General features: G+C 38.5%; 1 protein-coding gene across 1 annotated transcript in view; it reads right to left on the reverse strand.

Annotated features, from left to right (window-relative positions):
* The window catches only part of SLC13A1 (solute carrier family 13 member 1), an 84840-nt gene that overhangs the window by 30627 nt on the left and 33901 nt on the right, over nucleotides 1–20312 (reverse strand).

A 20312-nucleotide genomic window follows, 5' to 3' on the forward strand; every position in this document is an offset into this window, starting at 1 on the left:
TTATTTTACTCTAGGAAAGACTTAAAACACAAATCAGAAAGTGATATATAATTTGGATATTATTAAGTTGATAATAAGAAAGAAACTTAAAGATGTGATGTGTATATAATTTCTCATTGTCACATCAAAACTTTCAAAAATACTATATATATATATTAATTTTATATAATAGCTTAATGGCAAATATGGGCATATATATATATATATATATATATATATATATATATATATATATAACAATGATTAAAATGGAAGATACAAAACTTAAAAATAAATCTTACGAATTTTCCACACTTTTTTCTTATATAAAGATCTTTAAAAAATAAGTTAATGCACATAAGGTGATATATATGCAAATATCACAATCTAGAAACTAGTATTAAGATCTCAAGGTAAATTCAAATTCTGCAGTAAATTGTAACACTAATGTCATAATACATGGTTAAGTAAGTGGAGGTGTTTGGGAGGTGGAATGGGGTGCACCACTTTTGTCACCCAGTAAACATGAGGCCCACACAGTCAACTCTATTGTTATTTTTGCTTAGGGCAGGTGATTGTTGGGCTGAGCAATTGAGGAGATGATACGGTAATAAGAGGTAAAGATTGAGGACCACAAGGACAGTAGTAGAGGGCAATGGGCAGAAAAACAGCTCTTAAAAAGCCAGAGACAAGTCACTAATTGAGCTAACTGTAGGTATAAAAACTACAAAAAGAAAATGAGGGAGGATTAGTCTTTGACCCCACCGGGCTGTAGTTTCCATTTGAGACCAAGGGTTTGACCGTAGGCTAAGAGGGAATTGAAGTGAGTCTTTTGGGATAGAAAGTAAGACCTTGACAATGGGGGCATGTGTTTTCAGATATCAGCACAACAAAATAATGACTACATTTCTCTATAAGTGGAGAAGGAAGTGTGTGTGTGTGTGTGTGTGTGTGTGTGTGTGTGTGTGTGTGATGTTTTCTCATTGGATTTTGGAAGAGAAAAAAATATCCCAAAGTAAAGTAGGAAGGGGAAGCAGAACATCTAGAGGAGTGAGGCTAAAGATACAAAGATAGTATCCTGTGCTGGTAACTGAAGGACATTCCATGGATATATTGTAAATGGGTATGTGCCTGCTTTGTATGTTTCATAATGAAATTAAATAGACAGAACAATGTAATTTGTAAAAATAAAAAATAGTCTTGGTTAGGTGGCTCAGTTGGTTGGAGCATCACCCTTTCCACAAAAAGGTTGTGGGTTAGATTTCCAGTCAGGGCACATAACTGGGTTTCCGGTTCAATCCCCAGTTGCAATATGTGTGATGAGGCAGCCAATCAATGTTTCTCTCACATCACTGTTTCTCTCTCTCTCTCTCTCTCTCTCTCTCTCTCTCTCTCTCTCTCTCCTTATTCTTTCTCTAAAAATCAATAAACATATATGTGTATATATGTTTTAATGGCACTTAGCATGACAAGTGCTGTATAAAATATATATCTACATACATATATGTGACTAGAAATAAGACTGAAATGAAATATGTTAAAATTTTAACAATGGAATTATGAAGATAACTGCTACCTTGATACCTTTTGTATGTCCCACAATTGTAAGAAAGGTTTTTTAATATATAAAAGAATCATAGATTATTGGAGCAGAGAGATGTTTAGAGATTATTTGGTACATGGACCTATTTTTTCAGAATGAGTCTCAATTTTGACAGCTGGTCATATAGCAGATTGAGACCAGAATCCATGCATGAGTTCCCTCTCGATGGTTTCCCTTGTATCATCCTGCCTCCCAGAACACTTTTACATGGATGAGTTTTTAAACCTACATCTGAAATTTCACATTGAATTCATTTCACATTGCTTTCACCCCAGCAATTGTAACTTGTTGCGTTTTTATTCAATCTCAATTGTGTCATACATTCGTATTTCACACAAACACATCTAAGACTTCATATGAGTTCCAAAAATTCTCCTAAGTGACTTAAAAAAATTATCTGGGACATGACCAAATTCAGAATCCTCTGACATTGCTACTGGGATGATGCTCAAAAGACAGTTCAGAACAGAAATGCTGCAGGTCCAGATATAACTCACTATAGCCACCTGGTGGCAGTGACTACAGATTCTAGGAGCATGTTCCCCATTTCCAACCTCAGGTGCTAAACACACATACATGAATCAGCATGGACTTTGCCCCTGGACTCCACAGTGCTGTATAAAATAACTCATTTGGGTAAGTGTGGTATGAAAACATTAGGGTTTCTATTTATATTTAAGTAATTATGTAGGGCTAGTTGCACAAATATTAGTTCCTGCTAATGATTTTCTGCTTGCCAAAGACAGCAACTTTAAAATAGTCTAGCTCTTTTTGGATATTTACTTGCACTTACCATAATAATATTTATATAATACTATCTCTTAATTTTGAAATTGTAGGCATTACAAATAAATTTCTATGTTAGACGTGAATTGAGCTTCCTTTCATATCCTCCTCCACTGAACAGGCTCATACTTTTTATATCTCCACCATTCTCCCATTATGGCTAGATTGTTACTTTGCTTTGAGCAGAGTTCAATGTTCAGAATATTGTCTAGAGATCTATTATCAGCAAAGTACTAGGATACTTATTACTTTTCCTGTTTTGCACTCCCCCCACATCCTTAATTGATTAGTTTTCTAAGTACATATCACTAAATCTCTGGATTTAGGTGATTGTCTCTCAGAACATTCAAGTGATTGAATATCTAATCCACATCAAGTAGTCTACTAATTTCATTGCCTTGAAGATATGTCTTCCAGAGCCTTCTGCCTGCTCTAAATCTAATCACTTTTTCCTCTAGACCCGCAAAGAGCTATCTAGATGTTTGTTTATCCTCTCACTTCATTGATAGTTTCATGGATATTGATTTCTAGATTGGAAATAAATGTTACTCAGAATTTTGAAGCATTTTTCCCCTCTTGTCACTGAGTTTCCAGTGTTGCTATAGAGAAGTCTTCAGCCATTTACTTTTTTGCCCTTTTTAAGGAATATGTTTTCCCCTTTCTGGAAACTTTTAAAGTCTCTCCACCCACAGTATTCTGAAATCTCAATGTCCTTTCCTATGTGGGTCTGTTTTATCTCCTATGGTAGCACCCAGTGGTTCCTGTAGTCAAGAAAAGCATACTCTTCACTATGAAATTTTTCTTGAATGTTTGGTGCAATCTTCTTGGTTTTATTTTTTTTCTGATATTCCTATTATTTTTCTTGTTTCTTTTTATTTTCTCCTACTAAATTTACCATTTATACTTTATTATATTACTTTTATATATTTATTTTACATTTTATTTTTGTCTTCTTCTTTTTAAATTTTACTTTTTAATCTTGACCTAAGGATATGTGGGGTATTATTATTATTGTTATTATTGATTTTAGAGAGAGTAAGGAAGGGAGAGAGAGATAGAAACTTTGATGTGAGAGAGAAACATCAATCTGTTCTTTCCTGTTTGCCCCCTGACCTGGGATTGAATCTGCAACATGGGTATGTGCCCTTGAAAGCAAAGTGCTGTGATCGGGTATGAGTTTTTTGTCTCCCCAAATCAAAGAATTAGTCACGGACCAAGATGGTAAATGGAAGCAAAGTTTATTGAGAGACAGAGGGACTCCCTGCCACAAGGACCAAAGGGAGGGGGCCAATGTGTGTTGCCGGTGAAGCTTCTTTGTCTCATGCCCCTTAAGCCAGTCCTAGAAAAGGTGCAGCTGGGGTTCCTGGACAGCCAAAAGCAGGCCAGTATCCAGACCTTCTGTTCCATGTTGCAGCCGGGCATAGTTCAGCATCCAAGCTAATTAAAGTCCATTAGTCCGTATGTGGAGCCCTATGGGGCCACAAGCTATGTGGTTGCAAGGGAGAGTCAGGAACCCAGTGCACCAGAGAGGGAAGAAGGTGTGCTTCTTTGTCTAGCATTAGATAGATGCTTTGTTAGCTCTTGATTGGTCATTTCAAAGAATTCTGCCTTAGCAACATCCATACATTTTAAAGCTCGAGTTCCCATGGGGAGATGAACCAGACTGAGAACTGTCACTTCAGGTCTGAGGTGACATCAATGTTCTGCCTAGTGCGGTTGCTTTAGCAACTGCTGCCTAACTGGGTTCAATTCTAGGTTACTTTGTTTTTCTTGGAACAGGACACAGTCAGCAACCTGCATCTGCAACTCTACACTCCCCTCCCCCGCCTCCCACCTCACCCGTGGCCCCAACCCTAACTGCCTAGCCCTCTTCTATCTCCTCAACCTGACAGGGAATCCAACCAAGGCCTTTTGTTGTACAGGATGACGCTCCAACCAACTGAGTCACCCAGCCAGGAAGTCTTCTTCCCGTTTTATAGACTGTCCATCATATTTGATGAGTACAATTTCTTTACCTTTCTGAATAGATTAATAGTAGTTTCTTTTCTTGTGTTTTCATCTTCTTGAAGTCTCTGTTTCCTGTAAGTTTCTCTTTCACTTTTGTTTGTTTGGGATTCTCTCTTTCTATGCCCGAGGCTTTCTTCAAATATCCAGGTCTTTTTAATTTAGTTGCTTGCTCTTACTGAAGTCAATGAAAGGCTGGTTGGAAGCTCTGTAGGTGTGCTTCGGGATTTGATGAAGACTGTGGGCTTCAATGCAGTAGCATCAAACTGGGCTTTTTTTTTTTTTTTAAATCCAACGCTATATGTTTTCATCTTTTTTGTGCTGATTGCATTCCCCAAGGAAGAAACTTCTGGTCTCCTGCCTACTGAGCAGGTAGGGTGGAAGTCAGGGGTCTCACAGTTTAGCATATAAATTGTCACTCAATGCCCCTATTTTCATTGTGAAACCTCCCCCCAACCCGGAACTGTGTCTGGTCCCCCTCACCCTCTGCTTCATTATATCTAAGATTACACTTCTCTTTGGTGGGAGAGGACCAGTTGCGTCTATGTAGAGTTGAACTGTTTCATTAGAAATTTTTTACTTATCCCCACTTTTCAACATTTAAAAATTTCGAGGGCTGCTTCTGCCCTGGCTGGTTTGGCTCAGTGGATAGAGCGTCGGCCTGCGGACTGAGGGGTCCCAGGTTCGATTCTGGTCTAGGGCGTGTGCCTTGGTTGCGGTCACATCCCCAGTTGGGGGTGTGCAGGAGGCAGCTGATCGATGTTTCTCTCTCATCGATGTTTCTAACTCTCTATCCCTCTCCCTTTCTCTCTGTGAAAAATCAATAAGATATATTTTTTAAAAAACAACAAAAAAACCCAAAAAACTTTGAGGGCTGCTTCTATGTAAATTGGATTGTTTATTGTCATTCCTCACTGCTGATTTAGGACTCCACTTTTGTGGGGTAACTAAATCATTTCTCACCCATTCTCTTTTTTGTTTTGTTTTGTTAATCCTCTCCTGAGGGTATTTTTTTCCACTGATTGTTTAGAGAGTGGAAGAGAAGGAAGGAGGGGGGGAGAGAGAGAAACATCAATGTGAGAGAGAAACATTGAACTGTTGCATCCCGCACTCACACCAACTGGGGTCAGGGATCTCACCCAGGTAGGTGCCCTTGACTGGGAATTAAACTTGTGACCCTTCAGTGCACCAGCTGATGACACTCTAACCACTGGCCAGGGCTCCCACCATTTTTTTTTTTTTTTTTACCTTCCAACCTCTAGTATGATTATGTTATCATCTCCTCTTCCCATAATATGCATCTGGCTTTGAAGTATTTCTATAGGAAGTGATTTATGTAAAGAAACTTCAGAATGAAAATAGTAAGTGAAGAGCAGAAAATGTAAGAGGAGATTCTTCTACTCTTGATATAATCTCTTCATAAAGATCAGATGAAGCTGTAATTGGTGATAACCTGAACAACTCAGAGAAGCTGGTAACAAAGTTGAAGTTATCAATAAAATTCCTTGAAATATGTTTTATATCCCTATAGTTAATAAAGAATTATGTTGCATATTGTGAATTGGGAATATTAGGTTATAAAATAATAGTATGATGAATAGATAGATATTAAAAATTTAGCACTCCAGACATGAGGAATCTTCATAAAAACTCTACTTTTTCAACGATGTTGAAAGTCTATTAAATCCAGAATTTATTTTATAAAATAATATTATTCTTAATGTTAAATATTTAGAAGCTTCATTTGTAATTTCTTAGTGAAGAGCAAAAAGTAAAAATATATGTGTTATTGGGGAACATCTTTTTTTTATAGTGGTAAAAATGACTGAAATAATATATAAATAATATAGCAGATTTTTATATCCAGCTGCATGACAAATCAGAGTCCCTGTTTAAAATATTTAAAAGTGCATTTAAAAATTTATCACTGAACTGATATAAAAGTAAGAAATTGGCCTTGACCTCAAAAAAGTGGAAGTAAAATCTTAAGTGAATGTATAGGCAGCTGTCTGGCCTGAGGGTTTCAGTTTATTCTTTTGCAGGTGTAGCTGGGGATGGCCCATCCTGTGCAGGGAGCTGTATAAGAAAACACTCATAAAGCTGGTATCCTTTGTAAAAGTAGAAAGCAAGGAAATCCCATGTTGACTTAAGAGAAAACATAATGTACCCTGAAAACTCTTGATTGGTGTGTGTATTAAAATAAAACAGTAATATAATTCAAGGCTTTTCCATGCAGCTACAACCCAGAACTTGGGGAACTCCCATAGACATTTCAAGGAAATTTATCATTTCTATATTTAAAAGCACAATGCACACAAGAAAATAAAGTAACCAAAGTGAGAACAAACAGGAAACAAAAATAGGCCAGAGAGAGAGATCCCTAGGACTTCAAACACTAGAGTTAGACACAGAACATAAATACATTTATTTATGATTAACACAACTAGAGAAGGGATGGAAAATATGAGTAAGGAGAAAGAAACTATAAAAATTACTAAACGGATCTTAAAAAGAGACAAATAGAATTTATAGGAATTAAAATTAAATAACTGAATTTAAAAACTCAGTGGAGGGGAGATTCCAAGATGGCTGCAGACTAGGTGGAAGCTGCACACAGCTGCTCCCAGCACCAAATGGGATTAGAGCTAAATTAGAGAGCAATCAACCTGAATAGCCAACCAAAGGCTAACTGAACTGAAATATTATAACCAAGGGTTTGCAGAAGAGGCACATAGAGACTGGTAAGAAGGTCAGAGACATGGAAAAGGTTGGTCCCCACACCCATGTGGCAGGTGAGGAGCTGGAGGGTTATCTGGGCTGCAAGACTCCCTCCCCCAGGAGCATGAGGTCTGAAACCCATGCAGGGATCCCCAACACCAAGCAACAGAGACACAAAGAGGATAGCACCTGGTGGTGAAAATCTGTGGGGATTCAGTCTGCCTGGGAGAGAAGGGAGTTTCCTAGAGACTCAGATGCTGTCTTCCCAGGGCCAAGCACTCCTATTGTTAACACCAGCCTGGACAGTGCACTTTCCAGTTTTCAACTACTGGTGACTCCCATCTGCCGTACTCGGGTGCTGCAGAGGGATCTGCTGGCTGCACTCAGCAGGGATTTGGGGGGTGGGGGGCTCTTTTTCTGGAGAAGCTCTTGGTGGAGATTCAGACAGTGACTGAACTGTGAGGCTTTGGAAAGGGGACCATTCTTCCCCACCTTCAGCATACAGCCAGCACTCCCCTCCCACCTCCACCTCTTGGATCACAGTGGCCTGCCCTGCTGAGTTCAGCCATGAAAAGGATTAGAGTACAGCGCAGAGCTGGCACCTTAGGCGCACTGTCTCCCAGGGAGGCTTTTATCCAAGACTCAGACTGGCCAGGGCTGGGTTTGGTTGGGGGGGGGGGGTGGGGGGGGGGAGGTAGTGGTTTGGCACTCCTATCTTTCCTGCAAGCTCAGTCCACCTATCCTGGGAAGGGGAAGAAGTGTCCACCCCACTCCTACAGGTTGTTGTCAACATCCCCAATGGGAGACTCTTTGGATCCCCGCCCCCCCAAGTCCCAATGACAGGGAAGGAAGGGTTGCTCAGAACTGGGATATTCCGAGTTTGTCTCCTTCAGAGGCTATTGTCTTGGACCAGGATGAAGTGCTTGGTCCCCTCCTGAGGGCTCAGCTGGCACCACCCCAATGGGAGACTCTTGGTCTTCTCTCCACCCCCATCCCCCAAGCCCCAGTGGCTTCACCTGGCTGACCTTGCTCCTGCAGAGGGGATGACTTGCTGCTACCAACCTGAACCTGAAGGATGCCCCTCCTGGGGGAACTAGAGTTGGAGACTCTGGCAGAGACTTTGTGGCTTGTCTCTGGAGTAGGGTCCACATTCCCCTCATTGAATGCCTGACCACACAGCCTTCAAGTAGGAGGCCCACTAGACTCACCCTCTGGACCCAAGCCGCCCTCCCCTACCAAGCTCACACCTGTGGCAGGGTTTGTGGGTTGTGGCCAGCCTGGGTCCATTCTGCAGTCTTTCTTCAGAAGGCTCTGGAGGAAGACCAGGCAACCTCAGGGGGAGGCAGAGTAGCAGACAGGTGGAGGCAGACCTCAGAGACCCTCAGAAATTTTACAGACATTCCATCTGTAAACTGTATAGTATGGATGGATGGGGAGATTATTATGCTCAGTGAAATAAGCCAGTCAGAGAAAGACAAATACCACATGATCTCACTTATATGTGGAATCTAATGAACAAAATAAGCTGATGAACAAAATAAAAACAGAGTCGTGGATACATAGAACAGACTGACAGCTGTGAGAGAGGACGGGCATTGGGGGACTGGATGAATGAAGGTGAAAGATTAAACAAAAAACATATATGGAACACATAGCCACAGACAAGAGTGTGGTGATAGCCAGAGGGAAAGGGGGGCAAGGAGTACTTGGAGGTAGGCAATGTGGGAGAAAATGGGTATGAAAAGATCAATGCAGTGTGGAGATGTTTTATTGAGTTGTGCGCTTGAAACCTATACGGTTTTATGAGCCAATGTCACTCCAATAAATTCAATTAATAAAATCAAATCGTGGTGATGGTTGCATAACTTTAAATATACCAAAAATGACAGACTGGCATACTTTAATGGTGAATTATATGGCATATGAATATCTATATATATAAAAGCCTAATATGCAAAGTGTCCCCTCAGGAGTTCTACTGACCGGGAGTTTGATCACTCACTATGATGTGGCCAGGCGGTGGCGTGGAACAAAGGAAGGCCCCGGCCAGCAACTGGCAACCACCAGGGACCCTGCCCATGCATGAATTTCATGCACTGGACCCTAGTAATTCAATAGAGCTGATATATTAAGATAAATAAAAAAACCTCTGTGGATGGGTTAAACTGCAAAATAGACATAGCTGAGGGGAGAACTAAATAATTGGAAGACAGATCTGAAAGTATTATTCATAGTGTAGTCCAGCAAGACATAGAGAAGAAAAATGAGATGTTCTGAAAGTTGGAAGACTGCGTGAGAAAGTTTAAAGCAAACCCTGGCTTTGGCATGTTTATGCAGGTTGAAATTTCTGCTTCATCCAGCAACCAAGATCCAGAGGAAATAATGGCTGAAAATTCTCGAGAATTGTTGTAAAAGAATAATACATAGATTTAACACACACACACACACACACACACACACACACACACACACACTATTAAAGGAATAAATGAGAAAAGAATGAGTAAACAGAGAAAAAAACATTGGAGAACATAGAAATCTGGCATTAGCAATTCAGATTTCATAAAATTGCAAAAGTTCAACTGAATCTAACTTTTCAGGTAAAAATGTTCAACCTGCATAAACATGCAAAAGCCAGTGTTTGTTTTACAAGAGGTACATCTAAAATATAATGACACAGAAATATTAAAAATAAAAAATGCCAGGTACAAGCCTAAAAAAGCATCATCATCAGACAAATAAACTCTAAAACCCCAGAATATTAGTATAGATTGAGAGGGGCACTACAAAATGGTAAAAGTGTTAATTAATCAGTAATATTTAAACATTCCAAATTGGTGAGGACATAATAACATAATCTAAATAATCTAAAAATATATAGAAATGTGAACTGACTGAATTGCAGAAGAAAGAGACATATCCACAGCATAGAGGGAGATTTTAACAAAAACAGTTTCATCAATTGCTGGGTGAAGCAGAAAGAAATTGGTTAAGTCACAGACTATTTGAATGTTAGTTACAACTAGCAAACTTGATCTAGCAGACTTTGAGGAGGGCAGAGTGGGGTGGAAAGAGTCAGGGTCATCTTGATTGTGAAGACAACATACCAGCCTATTTTTACCTCATTAAAACTATTGCTATTTAGGGTGGTTGTCATAGTGAACAAGTAACTAATACAAGTGATAATGCTAAAAAGAAAATAAGAGAACTATTAACACAAAATTCTGGACTGTGGCTAACCCAATAAGGAGAGAATATAATTGCATGAGGAAAGGAGAAAGAATCAAAGATGGGCTCATGGAGATTTCTAGAAATGGTTATATTCTGTTGCTTTCTTTCATTTATTTTTTGTTAATGCTCACCTGAGGATATTTTTTTTCCATTGATTTTTAAAGAGAGTAGAAGGGAGGGAGGGAGGGAGAGAGAGAGAGAGAGAGAGAGGGAGAGAGAGAGAGAGAGAGAAAAAACATGTGTGAGAGACACATTGATTGGTTGCTTCCTGCACATGCCCGGACCAAGGGCCAGGGATCAAACCTGCAACCCAGGTAGGTATCCTTGACCAGAATTGAACCTGAGACCCTTTGGTGTGTGGGCCAATGCTCTAACCACTGAACACTGGCCAGGGCACATTCTATTTCTTAAGCTGAGGTATGTTTGGTATATCCTATTTTATTCATTTTATTACTCCTTTTTTTGTTATATTTCATAAATATGTATGAAATACTTCATAATCAAAATATATAAAATACAATTTAAGAACAAAGTAAACATATTTACTTTGCTTAGGAAATAGCATTGGAAGATGCATAAAAACATTGCTGAGGATTTTAAGAAACAACATACATTATATTTTGTTTCTTATATTTTTCTTATATTTGTTTCATTATATTTTGGGAGGTTTACTGAATAGTTAGAGGAAAGCACAGATGCTTTCAACATGGGTGAACTTATGCTATTTGCTTGAAGAAATATGAAGACAAGATATCATCAACAGTCAATAATTTTTTTAACAACAAAATGTTTTGTGGAAACACCGCTAATTATACCCATCAACAGAGCTAGGCTTTGTCTATGATAAAAATGGAAATCTGGAGTGAGTTCATGTTTACCAGTTGCTGCCATGATTCCTTGTCTTAATGAATGTTAAATAAACTATTCAAATTTACCTCACCAACTGTTGCCACCCCCTTCTTTCTTCTTTCAGAAACACACCTGGCAGAATTTCAGATGGATTAGGTTTCCCTGCTGGTCTATATCCAGGAGTTCCCTTCACTCTAGTCTAGGCTCTTGGCAGAGCATATTGGATTTCCATTACATGCCAGAAATTTGGTCGTTTCTTCTGATATAACACTATTGAAAATGAGGCTTCTAGATATTCAGTTGTATGGAATGAGTTCTCATAAATTGGATTAATGAGTAGAAGAGTTATGATTTGTTTTTAAAAATTTCAGCTTCATCCTGTGTTCCCAGAGGCACAGAAAACTGCCAGATTAAAAAAGTCCAAGTGAAGGGTACAGACTTTCAGCTATGAGATGAATGTGGACTGAGGATCCAATGCAAAACATGGCAGCTACAGTTGATAACACTACACAGCACAATTGAAGTCCCAAGAGAGTAGAACTCAAAGTTTTCACCAAAATAAATAAGCAAATAAGTAAGTAAATAAATGAGGTGATGTATGTGTAGTCAACCAGATGGGGAGCCACTATATCATGAATACATATTACACCACCAGGATGTACACTTTATCCCACAATATTTTTTTCAACTTTGTTCAGGTAAAATTGACAAATAACATTGTAAGATACTTAAAGTGAACATCATAGTGATCTGAAACACATATACATTATTAAAAGAATAGAGGACCGGTGCACAAATTTGTGCATGAGTGGGGTCCAGCCAGCCCGCCCCAATCGGGGCCGATAGGGCCGGCCAGGTGGAGGGGCCATGGGCAGTTGTCAGGTCGGCCCCGCCCCCGATCAAACTCCTGGTCAAACTCCCTATCAAACTCTCAGTCAAGGGGACAATTTTCATATTAGCCTTTTATTATGTAGGATTACCCCATCTAGCCAATAAAGCAGCCATCACTTTGCATATCTCTTTGTTTTTTAGTGGTGAGACATTCAAGTACCACTACCCTAGCCAATCCCAAACATACAACAGTGTTATCAACTATGGGCATCATATTTTACATTTGATGCTCAGACCTTATTCATCTCATAGCCAAGAGATTGTACCTTGTTATGAACCCTTCTCTATTTACTCCACCCATCACCCCGGGCAACCACTTTTCTCCTCTTTGCTTCTATGAGTTTTCTTTTTTAATATATACTACATATATAAAGGATACAAGGCAGTATTTGTCTGTCTCTGGCTTATTTCACTTAAAATAATGCTTTCAAGGTTTATCACATTGTCACAAATGACAGAATTTCCTCCTTTCTCGTGGCTAAGTAATATTCCAGGGTATATGCATACCACATCTTTTTATCCTTTCATCTATTGGTGGACACTTAGGTTGTGTCCATATCTTGACTGGTGAATGATTTATAAGAAATATAGAAGTTCAGATAATCTCTTTGAGATAGTGATTTAATATTCTTTGGGTAAATCCCCAGAAATGGGATTGACTGCTGGATCATAGGGTAGTTATATTTTTCATTTTTTGAGGAACCCCCATATTGTTCTCCATAGTGGCTGCATCAATTTATATGGCCTCCCTTTTCTCCACATCCTCACCAACATTTATCTTGTCTTTTTGCTGCTGTTCCTAAAGAATGTGTAGTTCTCTGGTTCTCTCTCTCTCTCTCTCTCTCTCTCTCTCTCTCTCTCTCTCTCTCCCATAGGATTTGGCTGGATGAATTAAAGGTTACACCTAGGTTGTATCAGATAAGGACTGAGCAACACTAACAATTGGCTTTGTCACACAATGTCACCCAGTATAGGAAAAGGAAAATGTAATCCAGGAGAACCAACTTTGGATTATAGCATCTGCCTGGTCTGATCTAAAATACTTTTTTCATATTTGATCTAGGGGCTAGCTATTTTAGAATTACTATTACTTCACTTGGGAAAACTAATGCCCCTCATCTCCGATATCATGAACCATGCTTTTTACTGTTATATGGTTCTTTGACTTCTTAGGGAACATTTAAAAATGCTAAATTACAGGATTTGGTTTTAAATAATAATAATTTTCATCCCCAAATTAGATAATACCTAATTAAAAGCAAGATTTGATTTGTTCAAGAAATATTTTCCTTATAACTTTTTCCATTTAGGGAACTACAAATTATATAAGATGAATTAAAAAAAACAATGATCTCAGGCCTTTTACTAAAAGCATACTGATTTTCCAATTCCTTTAATTCCAAGATGGCTGGAAGTTTAGAAATTGAGCGAGTGCAAAAACCTGGGGTACCTCTTTGAATAATACTAGTGCTTATAAGGAAGGGAGAAATCTAGTCACTTGGTTCTTCACTTGGTATTTAAAACTTAACTTCTGGGACTCATTTTCCAGAAAATAATGTGACGATTGGTCTCCCAGTTTCCCTACTGGAACCTGACAAGTATATGGCCCCATGTACTATCAGTGTCCTTTCTGGGTCTTTTTTCATCTTGTTTCTTTTTATTTTCTTAAAATATTTCAGCTACTTTTGGAGTAATGCAGGACCTATTAGCTGCACACCTCCCTACCACTTTTATTCTGGGCACAAGTAAAGAGCTCTGCTAACGTTAGGGCCGTGGTAACGTGGTGAGTCATGGGAAACATCTGTTTTCTAGGTATGCAGTGTAGGACTCTGACTCTTAGATATGAGTACTCCTTACTCAGTCCCTGGAATCTGAGGTGCTACTGAATATTCATCATCTTCAAAACCAACTGTAATTATCACCATTAGCAGCAGCAGCAGTAGCAATGGCAAAATTATCTTCGTTATTATCTTTATCAGAATTTTGCAGTTCTATTAACAAGAATTTGGGGGCTAAAATTTTTTTAGTTCCAAACTCTTAGTTTCTTTCCATCAAAAATAAAACTAACCTCTCCGAATAGCCAAAGCAATTCTGAGAAAAAACAAAGCTGGGATATATCACACTTCCTGATTTCAAACTATACTAGAAAGCTATAGCAATCAATAAATGGTGTTGGGAAAACTGGGTATCCACATACAGGAAAATGAAATTGGACCCTTGTGTTATGCCACTCACAAAAATTAACTTGAGGCTGGCTGGCGTGGCTCAGTAGTTGAGCGTCACCCTCAGTGGTTGAGCATCAAACCAGGAGGTCAGGGTTCAATTCCTTGCCAGAGCATATGCCTGGGTGGCAGCCTCGGTCCCCAGGGGAAGGGGACATGCAAGAGGCAGCTGATGGATGATTCTCTCTCATCATTGATGTTTCTATGTCTCTCTCCCTCTCCCTTCCTCTCTAAAATCAATAAAAATATTTTTTTAAAAATTAATTTGAAATGGATTATAGACTTAAACATAAGAACTGTAACCATATCTGGAAGAAAACATGGAGGAAAAGCTCCTTTACATTGTTTTTGGCAAGGATTTTTTTTTTTTTTTTTACCTATGATATCAAAAGCAAAAATTAATAAGTGGAACTACATCAAACTAAAAAGCTTCTGCATGGCAAAAGAAACAATTAACAAATGGCAAGGCAACCTATGGAACGGGATAAAGTATTTGCAAATCATATACCTATCTGATAAAGGGTTAATGTCCAAAATACATAAAGAACTCAAACACCTCAATAAGAAGAAAAGAACACAGACAATGCAATTTTAAAAAAGGGAGAGAAACTGAATACATATTTTTACAAAAAAAAAAAAGATATATAAATGGTCAACAGATCTGTGAAAAAGTGCTCAACATCATTTACCATCAGATGAATACAAATCAAAGCCATATGGGATATCATCTCACTCCTGTTACAATGGCTATCATTGTAAAAGCATTATGCTAAGAGGACAGAGAACGACAAATACTGCATGGAATCATTTATATGTGGAATTTCATAGAAACAGAGTAGAGTGGTACTAGGGGCTGGGGATGAGGAAAATGGGGAGATGTTCAAAGGATACAACTTCCAGTTTTAAGATGAGCAAGTATTGGGGATCTAATGTATAACATTATAAAAATACTAATATACTTGAAAGTTTTAAAGAGAGTAGAACTTAAATGTTTTCAAAACACATGCATGCACACACAATTAATTATACAACATGGTGGAAGTGTTAACTAGCACTATGGTGGTAATCGTTTTGCAATATGTAAGTGTATCAAATCAACACGTTATGCACTTTAAACTTACACGTTATGTGCAAATATGTCTCAATAAAACTTTAAAAAGGTGATATTAATCTGATCCATGGTTTTAGCTTACAAACTTTATCAGTTTGCTTCTTCTATTATTAACATTTATGTTCAGAATGAGTTTTTAAATCGAATTGTAATTAATAGAAATTTTTACTGAACTTATTCATTCAGTCAGCAAATACTTACACTATGGCAGGTAATTAGATATTTGAGATACAATTAACAAATGGACAAAGATTTTAGTGGAGAAAACAGAATTAAAAAGCAAATAAAAATTAAGTAAATTGAAGTTTTGAGAAGGTAATATATGTTTTGGAAAAAGCAGGGCAGATTTAGGGGGATTAAGAGGAGGGATGTATTAGCTACAATGAAAACAGGTTAGTCAGGGTAGGCCTCATAAAAAAGGTAATATCTGAGCAAATGTTAAATGTATATTTTTAAATATTATTTTTATCACCAAATTTAGAACTTATTTGGTGGTAATTCTTAATTTTCTCCTACTATTGGGAACTTTCTGCTTACTAAACACCTAATCTATATATATAAAAGGCTAATATGCAAATTGTACCCTCAGGAGTTTGACAGGGAGACTGGGAGTTTGATCACTTGCTATGACATGTGCCAACCACCAGTGGGAGGCACAGAATGTAGGAAGGCCCTGGCCAGCCCTGATCACCAGCCAGACCTAGGGACCCTACCCGTGAACGAATTTTGTGCACCAGGCCTCTAGTTTTATATAAAGCAGTGTGTATGTCATTGACTTTAGAGAAAAATATTCTGTATAATTTTTTAAAAATTAAGTAAGTATATAATTCTAAAAGATGAAGTAAGCTTATTGATCATCTTGGATTAATTTCATCATATTAGCAAAAAGATTTTAATTAAATTTAGAAAAAAATCCTTAATTTTTTACTAAGCAAATGTGGATTCAATTGTATGAAATTATAGAACTTTCACTAGAAATGTAATTTTTTTTAGTAGGAACAAGGCAAAAAGTGATGCAAATTATTAAAAAAACAGCAACAAAACAAAACAAAAAAAACTAAATCCTTCATTTTTTCTCTCTTTGAAATTTATTTGAAACCATTCCCCCTCAGAAGTATTAATATTTGAATATTTTTGACTTGTAATTCAAAATCAAAGCTAAACCACATGGCATTTATTTTCATTCAATAGAATGTCCCATCTACTTCAAGAAGAGAACAGACCAAAATATTATAAATGTAAATATCCTTCTGTTTATAGCTAGATGAAATAGATACAGCTTTTTCTACATAACCATTCTGTGTTAAATTACCTATTGTAAAAACCTGGCCAAGAACAGGTGCAATTTATTATAATCATAACACACACCATATAACATGTTCATTCCTAAGAAGAGATTTATAATTGTTAAAAATCAAAACGTATCTTAAATGTGCATTATGTAAAATACTTTTGTGATAGTTCTTATAAAGAGCATTTTGGAGAGCAAAAAGTTAGCCCTTAATTTTTTTTTTTACATAAAGCTGAAATTTTATGCATTAGATTCTAGAAAGACCATAGATTCATTGTTCAAAGACCTCTCCTAAACTCTGATCTCAATCTTTATTGCCAAAAATGCACCCAAATTATCTTACTTTTCTCCATTACAAACGTATTCCTCTCCTGTGTTCCCTCCATCAGTGGTATCACAGGACTTGTTCACTGTAGCAGAGGCATTTTCTATACTCCTCTTTCTCTCATCCCCAAAGTCTGATCATCAAAAAGTCCACTTAGGTCCATACCCTATCCCCTTCACAGTCTTGCCACAGAAAGCTTCTCGAAGGGCAGAACTCACATGGCTGCCCCCAGCTTCAAAACTCTCTATTCCCCCTAAGGTAAACTAACCTTCTTTTCATGTTACAAACAGCTATTTCTCACTTACAGATGGGAAAGTTGCCCATCCTATCCGGTCATTTTACTTATCACAGGAACACACATTCCTAGCACCTGCACTGGAGATGTTTCCTGAAAGCAAAAAAGCTCTGTTCTCTACATATTTGGGTCTTTGATTTCATTGTGTTCTCTGAGTAGAATACTCTTCCATTTTCACTCATTCATTGACCAGCAAAGATAAACACCTACCGAATACCTTCTCTGTGGCAGGCCAAGGCGTGTGCAGGGGATTGAATGGTGAACAAAATAGACGTGGTCCATGCACACACGGAGTCTGCACTCCTCTGCCTGTACATGCCACCTTCCCTCTAGATGCAGCTTCCTTAACCTCATACTCCCCCCTGCGATCAGTCCCGATGGAGGGGGTTGCACTGGCTTCTGGAAGACTTGGCCTCTGTGCATGCCTTTGCTGTGGGATTGATGTCATATTTTCTGTTTTTAAACGTCAATGTTCCTCACTAGACTCTGAGCTGCTTATAGTAAGCTGCTTATATTAATAGACTTTCCTTTAATGCCCATTAACAGACTTCCCTTTAATGCCCAGTGTAGGCTATCAAAGCAACTTAAAGGGGACTTAACCCAAGGTTTAGGCATCATGCCAGAAATTCTAAAAAGGACCACGGAAAGTTAGAGTGTGAGTATATTCTTTCTGTTTAGGCTTTCCAATGTTTATAAGAGTTTTAAAAGCCCATTAGAAATGTATTCTTCCATAATTTACCTGACACACTATTAATTTTCTATGTTTTAGAAGTATTACTTATATCCCTGAAGATGATCACATTTTCATAAATATATATGTGTTCAAGTCTCATCTTTAAAACCCTTATTGTACACCATAACTAATGACTTAAACTGTATCTTTGTATTCGATTTCTCTTGACATAGAAATCGCTCCTTCCTTGAAAATTTCTGGAAATAATGAGAGGTTTTCTTTTCCCATTTGAGATGATGCTAATGCATTATCGCCTGAGGAAGGAACATATGCTCCTATTCCTAATGCCATGGCTACCTTACGACTATTTCTATGCAGAATTATTTCTCCATGGTCTTGAGATATATAGTTCCCAATACAACCTGGTGTAGTATTCTCATATTGATTCATTCTGGAGAAATAAATTGTATAGGATAGTTTATAAGAGACTCCTTCCTTCCTTTGATAACTGGAATGACAACAACAACTTTCCCATCTGTATTTGACAATAGCAACTCATGAATCCTGCATTAACTTTTTCAGTGGCAATGGGGACACTAAAGATAACTGGATTGTAATTACATGAATAGGAATGGCTCTAAGTTCATAAGCTGGAAGAAATATAGATGCTCCTAATGAAAACCAGGCTATCAGGCGAGCAATATTTTAATTTAAAAAAATGAAACACCGTTCTGAGACTGGGATTATATTTCTTTAAACTGCAAAGCTAAATGCCATCACCAAGGCCCTAGTGACAGGAGAAAATACCGATGCTAATGCTCAGAGCACAAAATGTTTTCTGCCAGGTTGTTGATGTTGGTCTATCTATGAAGGGCTTATCAAGCCATTGCACTGGGAGCTTCTGGTCCAACATGGCAGTGAGGGAAGAGGCTGAACTCAACTCCTTTTCCAGGAACACGTCACATTTACACCTACAGCCAGAGCGATTCCCCCCGACGAAGAACTGAGAGCTGACCGAACAGCTTCCGCACAACCAACAAGAGAGAGACTACACAGGCACATGTAGGAGAGCCAGCGACACCACACTGTGGACACCCCAGCCAACACACTGCCCTGCACTCCAGAGGGGTCCTGGGAGGTCCCACACAGACTTGCCTGCCCTGGGGCACAGCAGGGAAAAACAATACAGTGGTTTAAAGGACACCTAGGCTAGACAGGAAGGAGATCCATTTACAAATCCTAGAGCTTCTGTCAAGTGGGAGGGGAGCTGCTGGAACGCTCTCTGGCTCTCTGTGGTTGGAAGCACCAGGCTGCCATTTGTGACCCTTCCATTCCCCCTTGATCGCAAGGGCAGGAGCTTGATCCAGGTGCTCTGCCTGCAGGCCCATGCCATCCCAGTGTCCTCAGGGCCCCAAAATATATGCTGCTTATCCCCGGGTCTCCCGGCAGCCTGCTTTAGCTCCATGTTCCAGGGCCCTGAGAAGGCTGGCCCTGGACTCCTCAGCTTCACACCACCCTAGCTACCGCCACCCTCCAAGGTCTGGCTTGTCCTGGGTCTCCCTGTGGCTTGCTCTAGTTCTAGCTTCCAGCAGGAGCAACTTGTGTCAGGGACTCTCCTCGGCTTACATCTGCCCTAACTACAGCTTAATAGGTTAGTTAGCTTATTGTTAATAGTGGTGTGGGTATAGTAATTCTAAAGCAAGATTGTGTGTATTGTAGAATTGATAAAAGGAGTAAATATATTAATTTTGTTGGGATACAGCCTTCTCAGAGTGAAAGAAATGTGTTGCAATATAAATTTGTGAAAGGCAAGAATGATATGAAATGGATATTTCCCCCAGTCTGTCCACTAAAAGGACATGAGTTATGACACCTCAGTGGCAAGGGCACACCCAGCTTCCAGATCTTAGGTTCTAATATCACAGCCCACAGAAAAGAGCCAGGGGTCCTTAGAAAAATGGCTGTAAGAATAACCGTGGGCCATCTTGTGCACAAGTCGAATGACAGCACAGTAGCCAGTTTGAACAGGCTCCTGCTGACCAAATCTGGGACAATCTGAACATAAAAATAAATAATGATAGTAATGGATTATAACCCATTGAATAAAATGAAAATCCATGGATCCATATTGACAGAGGTAAATAATAAGAGAGAGGGAAAGACCTTTTCAGTAAAATGTTAATTAATAAATGCAGAAGGAAAAACAGAGTTAAAATATCATTATTTGGAAATCATTATCATAATTTGATTCAGATAAGAGTCATCAATTACTCTAAGAAACAGAATGTTTACCTGGCTTCAAAAATTCTCCCCATAGTTTAGTTATTAATTACA

This window comes from Myotis nattereri (assembly GCF_964212035.1).
Source record: "Myotis nattereri genome assembly, chromosome: 11".
Classification (NCBI taxonomy): Eukaryota; Metazoa; Chordata; class Mammalia; order Chiroptera; family Vespertilionidae; genus Myotis; species Myotis nattereri.